The 11,550-nt window shown below is 41.6% G+C and overlaps 1 pseudogene; it reads left to right on the top strand.

Annotated features, from left to right (window-relative positions):
• The first annotated feature begins 8,452 nt into the window (after positions 1–8,452).
• Positions 8,453–8,904, top strand: LOC107153450 (annotated as a pseudogene).
• The last annotated feature ends 2,646 nt before the right edge of the window (positions 8,905–11,550 follow it).

Genomic DNA, 11,550 nt, shown 5'->3' with positions numbered 1-11,550 from the left:
TTTTATGGTTGGGGGAGGGGGCTTTGTTTCTAATTATCCTGCCTCCCAGAATCTGATCTTTGTAAAGGTCACAAAAGTCTCCCTTCAGGGTATTTTGTGTTCTTATGGGCTGGAGGAGTTTTGGGGCTCCACGTCTATTTCTCCTGCAGTAACAGGGTGTTTGCTGAGGAACACGGCATCTCCTATTGACTGAAGCCTGGAGAGGGCCAGAGTGGCCTCAGGCAAATTGATCTTTAAAAGGAAAGTTTGTGGGTGTCAGCACAGCAGGCCCAGTCCGGAGAATTATGCCCTTAACTTCATGTGTCCACCGCTCCCGTCTGCCTGCTACCTGTCAGCTAGTACCTGGTCTTAGCCTTCCCTGTTTGTTGATGAAGATACTAAACTGGAAACTACTTCCCAGAGCCAGGTCCTCTGTGTATTCATTATCCAGCATTCTCAGAGCTCCCCGCTCTTCTCTCAGCATTGTTCTCAATTCTGTGGATACAGAGAATAATGAAACTGCGAATCTCGAGACTGTGCAACTTTTGGAATCTTTAACAATGGTAGGGATTCCCACCTGTGTGACTTGGTTGAGGTGGGACCAAACCACCTAAGGATGGACGGAATCGTGTATCCGAGTACTGGATGAGTTTCGGATGCTGATCCCTTAGTGTAGATCCAGCTTTCTGTTCTTCATGATAAATTATCAATTCATGTTCTATTTTCTTAATGGGAAAAATGTGTGAGAATCTGGCAATTCCTGTTTCTCTGAAATGAAAAATTTTATAGTGAAGTCATCTATTCCCAGGAGTTTGGGAATAAGTGTATAATTTGAGAAGGAATCACAATACTGAACATTTGTATACTTTGTCACCTGTTCCAGAGACATTATGTGTTTGTGATCATGTCATGGATCACAGTTCTGAGATGGGACATCCAGGCACATCTTATTTCCATTTCATGGATGACAGCTGAGCCTCAGAGAAAAGGGTAATTAGCCTCAAGCTGAACTCTTTGCTAAAGTAGTCATTCCCAAATACTAACCCTTGGACTACCACCATATGAGACAGAATCTTCATGGATGCATGAGGGAGAAAGAAAAGAAAGGGTAAGTTAATGAAAATTTTCACATTGTTAAATTTATTCAGTTTTAAAAATTGTTTTTAGGCCAGGCATGGTGGTGCATGCCTTTAATCCCGGCAGCTCGGAAGGCTGAGGTAGAGGAAGATGAGTTCAAAGCAGCCTCAGCAAAAGCGAGGCACTAAGCAACTCAGTGAGAACTTGTCTCTAAATAAAAAATAAAAAGAGCTAGCCAGGCACGGTGAGTGGTGCATGCCTATAATTCCAGCAACTTGGGAGGCCGAGGCAGGAGAACTGGAAGTTCAAAACTAGACTCACGGTGAGGTGCTAAGCAACTCAGTGAGACCCTGTCTCTAAATAAAATACAAAATAGGGCTGGGGATGTGGTGCAGTGGTTGAGTGCCCCAAATAAACAAACAAAGTCTTTTGTTCTGAAATTAAGTCCCTCTTAATTTTATGCTGGAAAACATCACTTTTCTTTAACAAAAAGCAATGATAGTGGATAATGATTTTTTTTTTTTTTAATTATTTGGATGTTGGCAACCTCAGTTTAAAAAGTTTTCTTTTTTTTTTTTTAATAGTCTCATGAATTCTGTCTCAGAAATCTTGGGCCTGGTCTGACCTTTCCTGATTAATCACTTTGCTGCTTTCTCCTGAGGACCCTGTACTTGTGTTTTTTTCTAGACATACTGTCTTTCATTTGTGCCATGGTCATGTTTCCTACGCCACGTGCAACCTAGTATCCAGTCTCCTGGTTTTTAGCCAACCCCTCCTGGGCTGCCATATCTCACAGACTCATTAACTGGTGGAAAAGTATATAACCGTTATTTTAGTCAACTTTTTTGGCGGCTGTGACCAAAAAGATCCGACAAGAACAATTGGAGGAGGAAAAGTTTATTTGGGGGGCTCACAGTTTCAAAGGTCTCAGTTCATAGATAGCTGGCTCCATTCCTCGGGGCTTGAGGTGAGGCAGAACACCATGGCAAAGAAGCGTGGTGGACACAAGCAGGTCAGGCATGGCTGTCAAGAATGAGAGTAACCCACCTCCTCCAGCCACACCCTGCCTGCCTACAATGACCACCCAGTTAACGCCCATCAGGGGATTCATGAGCTGATTAGGTCAAGGCTCTCATAACTTAATCATCTCACCTCTAAACATCTTGCATTGTCTCACAAGTGAGCTTTGGGGGGAACACCTTGTATCTGAACCATAACAACCTTGCAGGCTTTTATAAGACTAATTCAGTCTTTTAGTTTCTAATTGTGAGTAAATATGTCTTAGAGTTCAGTTTGTTAATTATTCTCGTGTTTTGCTTTTGGTTCTGGGGGGTCATGTATGACATTTTTAGCAAAGTGCAGTTAACTTGTATTTGAAAGGATGTTGTAATTATATTCATTGCATGCCTGATTCTCTCTCTGGTAGAAAGCAAGACTCGACCCAAGCAGGTTAATTAACTGGCCCACATCACTATCCATGAGAGGAACTAGGAAGTGGTGAGACTTCTTCTAAATATTACTCATCAGCTTCAAATGTAACCCTGAGGCCAACATACATATGACCAATGGAAAAACCCACCAGGCTCTTGAGTAACATGGTACAAAAAAACTACAGTGGGACCAGAGGATTCTCAAGTGCCACCCGAGTGGCTCCCCAGGCCCAGGTGAGGGAGAGGTTGCTGGCAGATGCCCCATCCCAGGGGACATTCATAAGTGTTCAGAGAGGAAGGGCGTGGCACATAAATTTAGAGAAAGCCTAAATTAAACAAAGTGATCCCATTCTGTAAAGCAGGACTTGGGATTTAATTTATTACAGGACATGGTAAGTGTCCCAGAGTGGCAAAGTTGCAACATGCTTCAACCATCTGGACTGCAGAATCCACCTCATTCCCCCTCGTTGCTCCTTCTTCCCTCCTCAGTCCTCTCTCAAAACTAGTCTTTGGCAGAAGGTTCTGCTTTAAGTGTGTTCTAACTACCTTTTCATTCAATCCCCAAAGCAACCAGACAGGTGACAATCATTGCCACGTACAGATAGATGAAGAACTCAAGGCACAGAGAGGCTGAGAAACTGGTCCAGGTTCACACAGGAGCAGGACCAGACAGCCAGGCATCAGAGGTGGTCTGTGAACTCCTGTGTTGTGCTGGTTTGGATAGCTAAATGGATTTCTTCCCTGTTATCATCCCCAAGCACAGTGCGTTTCCACATATAAATAAAGTTAAGAACCTAAACTAGGAAGTATACTGAAAGTTTTCCATGTGCTTGGCAGGCCATTGAACCCAGAAAAGACTGTGGGCTTTGGGGTGAAACAGATCTGAGCTCACAGCCACTTCTTGCAGTGTGGCCTTGACTAGTTAGGAAACTCCAAGAGCCTCCACTCGTTGCATTGACCCTTGGAGATGATAATGCCACAGTGAGTCTTGCCAAGGGGTTGACCTGGGAATGCACGTAACCGCCCAGGAAGACAAGGGTGATGGCCACTCCATGTGCCCTCCACACTGTGCTCCCCTCTGGCCCACACCTCCTTTCTTCTCACATTCTCAGGCCTGATGACTCAGCAAATGAAGTGGACTTGGCCCTGAGTGGCACCCACCTGCCGTTTGCCACAGAACACACAGCTCAGGGGAAATCCCACGAGAGGCCGTGCGGCCCACAAGAACAAATTCAGAAGGGAAGCAAGAGCCCAATGTAATGCTGTCTTCAGAAATCAGAAACACCATTGGACCAGGAGAGTGTGGTCTCGAGAGCCCTGAATTGTCCCCAGTGGGCTGTTACCCTAAAAGTAAGTGGAAATTGGGACTAAGGGACCAATATTGAGACTGAGTCCCACTTCCTGTGTGCTCTTGATAGGAGAAGCAGGAGGTCTGTGGGCTGGGGAGGCCCCTTCTGTGGTGTGATCTGGCCAGGAGGGCTGTGCAGGCCTAAAGAATCCCTCCTTACCCCAGTCCCTCTTCAGATGACCCTAGGAATCCCTGGAGTTGAAGGAAGGGCCTTTTCTTCCCCAGTTTTTTTAAGACAGTGAATATAAATTATAATTCCTTCTGTTACTCATATACTAATCATCATCAGGAGAGATGGCTTCACACACTCAATAGCTTTATATTTCATGTTTCCTCAGCAAATTGAATATCTTTAATAGCAACTAAATAGCACAGGGGATAAACTGGAGAACCTGGCATCTAAAAAGTTTAAATTTTTAAAAAAAATTTTTGATTTATTTTTTATATTTTGTTAGCAGGGATTGAACTCAGGGGCACATCCCCAGTCTTGTTAATGTTTTATTTAGTGTCAGGGTCTCTTTGAGTTGCTGAGTGCCCTGCTTTTGCTGAGGCTGGCATTGAACTCTTGATCCTCCTGCCTCAGTCTCTTGAGCAGTGGGGATTATAGGTGTGCACCACTGTGCCTGACTGTGCCTGGAAATTTTTTTGATTCTTTAATTCAAAGGATAAGGTAACATATTAAAGCCAATTTTGAAAATATATTTTAAAAAATGAACCATGATTCTGCCAATTTAAATTTGTTTCATTTTGTATATTACATTTTAGTGCATTCCTTCATATACAGATATTTTTGCATGGTTTTAATCATAGCATTTGTGTTATTAGGTATCCTGAAGACCTAGAAATGTGTATTTATGTACTTTATCATTTTTATTTTAATAGCTTAGGTGGGAGAGAATAGTTTAAGTCCCTCTTAAAAAAAAAGGGGAGTGGATCCCAGGTGCACTTAGCAGGATATGATATCACTTGGTAAACCATGTCCCTGTTGGTGACTGTTAACAGTTTTATATAACTAGATGAATTGCTTATAGTTATTAGGAACAGAAGATCCGCTACAGTATCTTGAACATCGTTTTTTAAAAAGCCAAAGACAGGGCAATCCGGTCTGGTGTGGCAAGACAATAGTGGTGTAGGCTTCTTTGGATTTTCTGCTTTGCCATCTCTTTTGCATTGCTTCCAGATTCAAAGTCACGATACAGCTACTTGCACACTAAGTGTAATGTCTGCATTCCAGGCAAACAGCAGAAGGAAGAGGGACAGGCAGAAGGTGTCCCTTCTCCAGCTCCACCCACACTTTTTATTCCTTTGGAAAACCCTCCCAGATCTTCTGGTCAAAGGTGCTCATTGGCTAAGAAGCCCTGGGAAAATTACAAACACTCTCAGATGCTCAGTTTCTTTTATTATTATCATTTTATTATTTGGTGTCAGGAATTGAACCCAGGGATGCTTAACCACTGAGTTACATCACCAGCCCTTTATATATTTTTTTTTAATTTTGAGACAGGGTCTCACCTAAGTTGCTTAGGGCCTGGCTAAGTTGCTGTGACTGATTTTGAATTTGTAATCCTCCTGCCTCAGCTCCAGAGTTGCTAGGGATTACAGGCATGGGCCACCATACTGGGTTTCAGTTTCTTTATCTATAAAGTGAACGCAATAATTCCTACCTGAAAGGGTGTATGTGAAAAACAACTACAAATTTTAAAAATGCTATGCAAATTCCAGAGTTAAATTAAAATAGCCTTGCAATCTAATGCAGGTTACAATAGCTGAAATATTGTGTATCTTGTTGCAAAAGAACATACATTATAATCATGTACAATCATCTCTTTTCTTCGCCCCAAAGTACATTTGGGAAGGAGAGAAAGCAGAACTAGACCATGTTTGGTTAGTGTTAAAGGGAAGTTAGAGAACTATGAGATTCCAGGCAGTGGTAGAAGTGGTCGAACCCCTGGTGGCTCCATATTTCTGTCTTCATTGTCTGGAAGACGAATATTATGTTGTAGAAACTGGTCACTCCTAAGTTGAGAAGCAGAAAATTCCTGGCATGGCCAGTTCGCAAGATCTCACAGGTCTCCAGGCCAATGGGCAAATACCCCTGGGTGGAGGGCTCTGGTCTCAGTAATAAAAATTATAAACCAATTGAAGGTAGAAACTGTATCTCTATTACCTCTCTATTCTAACCCCTGACATCTAGGAGTCCTTCAGTAAAACTCTGCTTATTATTTCTGGCCCTACCTGGGAGACTGAGAGTCAGTCTTACCTGTGACTTATTTAAACTATTGTAACACTCAGCTCAACACTTTTGACTAGGGCTAAGAATGAACACTTTGGGTTGATGCATATTTTTTAAATAAAGTAATTATTATAATACTTAGAGCAAACCTATTAAGCATTTGCTATGTACACGTCATTCATATTTCCCATGTTAAACTCATTAAATCCTCCCTATTACTTTACAATAGGAATTATTTTATGCTCATCCCACAGAAGAGGAAACAGAAGCTCAAAGAGGACAAATAATTTGTCCTAGTTTACAAAGTTAAGAAAAAAGAGAAACCAGCTCAAAACGCCTAAGTCTGCACATAGATTTTCCTGGAAAATCACTGTTGAATTCCTGAAATAGTTTATAAATAATCTTCAGGAGCTTTATCCCATGTAATTCATTTTTTTTTAAATGGTCCACCTTAGGTAAATAACTCAGCATCTTTAAGTTTTAATTTTCTCATCCCCCACCCCCCTAAAAAAATGGAAAAATAAAACTACTTATACCTTACAGTGTTTCTATGAGGATTAAATGAGATCATGTATTCATAGTGCCTGGCACATAGTAACTGTTGAGTATATTTTAACAATCACTTAAAAATTTGACAAATAGTTCTTAATGAGCGATGTCCATCAGAATTGTCAGTGGAAACTCTTCATGATCTTGAGTTCTGGGCCCCAACCAGGGAAGTTTGACAAAGTTCCCTAAGTGAATCTGATTCACATTCCCTCCTGAGCACCACTGCTGAATATGACCCACTTCTACCAAGGAAGGATTTTGTTCGGACATTGTGTTGTGTGCTCAGAAGAATGAAAGATGCACAATTATGGTCAATGTCACATAGAAATAAGTAAATTGCTACAGGGAGGAGAGATGGGGTGATGCTCCTCCAGCTGGCAATGAAGGTTGGCTTCAGGGAGGTGGTAGCAACCCAGCAGCGCTTGACTGATCCAGCAGGATTAGCTTGCTGGTTACATGTGGAGGTAAGAGGCACGGAGGTGCAGAGAATGTCAGTGGGGACACTTAATTAGAGCATTGAGTCTCTAGGGTGAGTTGGGAGAGGAGGCCAGATGGTTGGTTGAAGTCAAAGAAGGGAGGGTCTAGAATTCTGGACAATTGATTTGTACTAAATTTGGAAGATCATGACAGGCCACAAAAATTCCTTGAGCCACAGAGTGAACTGCTCTGAATCTCTCTCTCAGCTAGTAAATCTGGTTCTCTAATAAATTAGAAAGTGAAGAACCCAAAGGAAAGACCCTGAGCAAAGATCCAGAGACGTCTGATGCATCGGCCCCTGTCTCAGAACGAGAGCTCTTGTACCAGGCCAGCTACTGACAGGTGGTCAGAATAAAGGGAACAATTATATAAACCTGATTAGATGTTGGGGGAGGGGTGGTGAGAGGAAGAAGAAGTGAAGATGACTTTGAGATTTGAGCCTGGTGATGGGAAGAGCAGCACTGTGACCAGAAAAAAGGGAAGTTGGGGTTATGAGCTGGGGTGGGGGAGGGAGGAGGAGAAGTTGAATGTGTTGAGTTTGAGATGCCCGGGGAGGTAAGTGGAAATGTAAAGCTCAATGGAGAGGATTGGGCTACAAACAAACAAACAAATGAAACAGAGTGAGTTAGCTGCATTGAGAGGTGTTCCTTGGAGCCCTGGTGGTGGATGAGCTCTGTGGAAAGGAAAGAAGAGCACAGTATTTTAACCCAGGGTCCATGGGTAGGCTTCTTGGTTGGAACTATCTGTGAAATTTTTAATATTTTAAGCAGAATAATATGTATATTAAGAACTCCATAATCTCACTGGATTATTTACCCTAAATGAGGTTAAAAAATCACTAGTGTGTGTGTATATATATATATATATATATATATATATATATATATATATATATATGGAAGAGGTGGGCTGAGATCATGCTCTTGGAATTTTTACATAGTAGGTACTGAATACAAATACTCCAGCCAGTTTCTGCATTCCTGGTTGTCATATTCCAGACTGTGGGGGTGATTGTCTTTGCCATGGCTAGACTGTCAAATGGATGTATGTTGTCTTAAAAATGTGTCTTCTTGGGCTGGGGTTGTAGCTCAGTGGTAGAGCGCTTGCCTAGCATGTTTGAGGCCCTGGGTTCAATCCTCAACACCACATAAAAATAAACAAAATAAAACTATTGTGTCCAACTAAAAAATAAATATATTTTTAAAAATGTGTCGTCTTGCTAAGACAGTGGGGAAAGAATTCTTTTCAACAGTGGTGCTGAGATAATCACGTATCTCCATGCAAAAGAATACCTCTGGACCCCTACCTCACACCATATACAAAAATTAACTCAATATTGGTCAAAGGCTTAAATGTAAGAGCTAAAACTATAACATTCTTAAAAGAAAACATCAGACCATCCATTTCTCCATCTACTGAGAAGGACATTGGTATGGAGAATAGTAACTGCTATGGCTTCCAGGGCTTTGATGAAACCTCAGATGTGGGGTCTTCTGGCCAAGCATCTGTGGTTTCATATTGTTGGAGCATTCATGGTTGCCCTGGGGGTTGCAGCTCTCTATAGGTTTGGTGTGACTGAGCCAGGAAAGAAGGCATTGTGCAGATTTCTATAGAAATTATGGTTCCATGGAACATTTTGAGAAGATGAGGAGGGCTCGTATCTTCCAGAGTGCAAAGTGATTTTGGAATATGAAGAATTTCTTTGGATTGAGGTCCTTAGAAGCTTGTATTGACTTGTGCTCCTGAACTATAAAACATGAGTACATGGGCTAGGGAATAGTTTTTCTTGGTAAATAAACATTAACAAATACAAAAATAAATAAATAAATAAATAAAGAAAGAAAGAAAGAAAGAAAGAAAGAAGACCATCAAAAATGTTCATCTTTGTGCTCTTGGATTGGGCAATGATTTCTTAGATAAAATACATGCAGTGAAACAACCAAAAATAAGTTGGATTTCATCAAAATTCAATTTTTGATTTTCATGGTTGCTATCAAGAAAGTAAAAAGACAACCCAGATAATGGTAGAAAATATTTGCCAATCATATATCTGATAAGGGTCTAAAACTCAGAACTCTTACAACTCAAAAAAAAAAAAAAACCCAGTTAAAATAGGCAAGAGATTTGAATAAATGTTTCTCCAAATAAAACATTCAAATGGCCAATAAGCGTATGAAAAGATGCTCAACATCATTAGCCATCACGGAAATATGAATCAAAACCATAATGGCATACCACTTCATATCCACTAAAGTGACAATCATTATTATCATCTTCATGTTCATCTTCTCCTTCAGATAAAAAATGTGTTGGTAAGAACGAACAGAAAATGGAATCCTTATGTATTGCAGGTGGGAAATGTAAAATGGTACAGCCACTTCGTAAAATCATAATATAATCAAACTCGCCATTCTTCCAGATGAGTGTCATTGGAGAAATGATACTCATAACTTTCATGAAAAGATAATAGACAAGCAGAACAGGCCTCTCTTCCTCCTTGTTACAAAAAAACATTAACCAGGGGCCCTTCCTGGCTGTTTCCTCTTCTTCCTCCTCCTCCTCCTTTTTCTTTTCTTCTTTCTTTTTGGTCAAATAGAAAAGTCATCACATAACTTCGTGTTCCAAGGTTATTTCTTCACCTTTAGACTGCCCCAAACGAACTAAATCATGACATATAGATCCTTGTGTGTGTGTGTGTGTGTGTGTGTGTGTGTGTGTACCTGTGTCAGGGAATGGTAGAGAACAGAGCATTAAGAACAACATTAACAGTACTGCTAAATATGTATTTTATATATTATATATAAATATATAAATTTAAGAACAATTTTGTTCTCTCCTGCTCTCTCTGTCCTCCCCACCCCCAACTGCCCATTCACTTATTCATCCTTGCCAGTTACCACAGGAAGGTCCCTAAATTCTGGTTACAACAGGGGTAGTGTGGATACTGATAAAATGCAGAACAGTAGCCTTGAATCATGTGCTTGATGTCAGTTATGGTTTAGCTATGAGGTGTACCCTAAAAGCTCATGTGTGAGACAATGCTGGAAAGCTTAGATGTAAAATAATTGGGTTAAGAGAGCCTAATCCTAATTAATGTGTTAATCCCTTGATAGGGATTAACTGAATGGTAATTGTAGGCAGGTAGGGTGTGGCTGGAGAAGGGTCATGGGGAGGGGCGTGCCTTTGGGGTAGATACTCTCTGGGCTTCCTGGTGCAATGTTCTGAGCCACTTTCCTCCACCACACTCTTCTGCCATGATGTCTTGCCTTAACTCAGGACCTGAGGAATGAAGTCCGCCATCTTTGAATTGAGACCTCTGAAATTTTGAGCCCCAAAGTAAACTTTTCCTTTTCTAATTGTTCTTATCAGGTCTTTTGGTCACAGCAGCAAAAAAAGCTGACTAAAACAATAAGAAGAGGGGTTTGTTCCCTATCTTGACCCAGAGCACAGCTTCCTGAAATTATCCTTTCCACTCTAGGGAGAGGGTCCACTTCAGTTCCCCACCATCCATTTCTAGAGCCAGGGACTTTTTAATCTTTTCCTAGAGATCAGAGATTCTAAAGCATGGGTGTAAGAATCCACCTGGGGAACTTCTTGGAATCCACCCCCACTCCCCAAGATTCTGATCAAAGTAGATGTGGATGGAACCCTGGGGTCTGCATTTTGAAGAGAACTGATGATTCTGCTATAAGGTGTCTCCATGCTACCAGACAAGGTTTGCCTAACGCAAACTCTTTGGAGTCAGGTTGAACCTCACTGGGTTTGTTTTCCTTGTTTTTTAAAAAGGAGATACCGAAACAAGTTGCTCTCCCAGCTTTACACTTAAATTAGGTCCCTTCACTGCCCTTTCTCATGAGTTTGAATCATTTAAGGATTATAGGCACGATGGCAGGACACGGGGAAGAAACGGAGGGCAAGGGGGACCTAATATTTTTTCTTTTTTTAATTTTCCACTTCTGAAATTCTGTCCCATAGGAGCACCACACAGACCCAATACCATTCCTGAAGGCTACCCATGTGCTGGCCTTTCCATGCAGAGGAGATGCTTTCCAGATTCAATGTCACTTGATGCTTTCCTCACTGCACAGACTGTCCCCTGGGTTCTGCACCTGTACTTCCTGTTTCCTCAACAAAATTGTGTTCAGTGATATTGTGGCCAGGTGCCCTGCTCTTTGGGAGGTGCTGTGTGTGGGGTTGGGTTGGGGCAGAGCACACAGACAAGGATGACGATGGGGGCCTGGACTCAGGGAGGTCCTCATCTATTGGGGCCAGATCTGCTATAACATGTACCAAGGACTGTGGGAGCTCAGGGGAGGGATGGGGCCAATCCAAACCAGTGGAAAACAAGGAAAAGAATTCCAGTAAGTGAGAATTCCCATGGGAGAGAATGCCCTTGACCAACATGAAATTGCAAGTGCCTGAAAGATGGTTATTTTTCCCCATTGGACTCCTCAGAG

Source organism: Marmota marmota, unplaced genomic scaffold, assembly GCF_001458135.2.
Source record: "Marmota marmota marmota unplaced genomic scaffold, marMar, whole genome shotgun sequence".
In the NCBI taxonomy this organism is placed as follows: domain Eukaryota; kingdom Metazoa; phylum Chordata; class Mammalia; order Rodentia; family Sciuridae; genus Marmota; species Marmota marmota.
The sequence above is the reverse complement of the archived record's forward strand: the minus strand, read 5'-3'. Positions and strand labels throughout refer to the sequence as shown.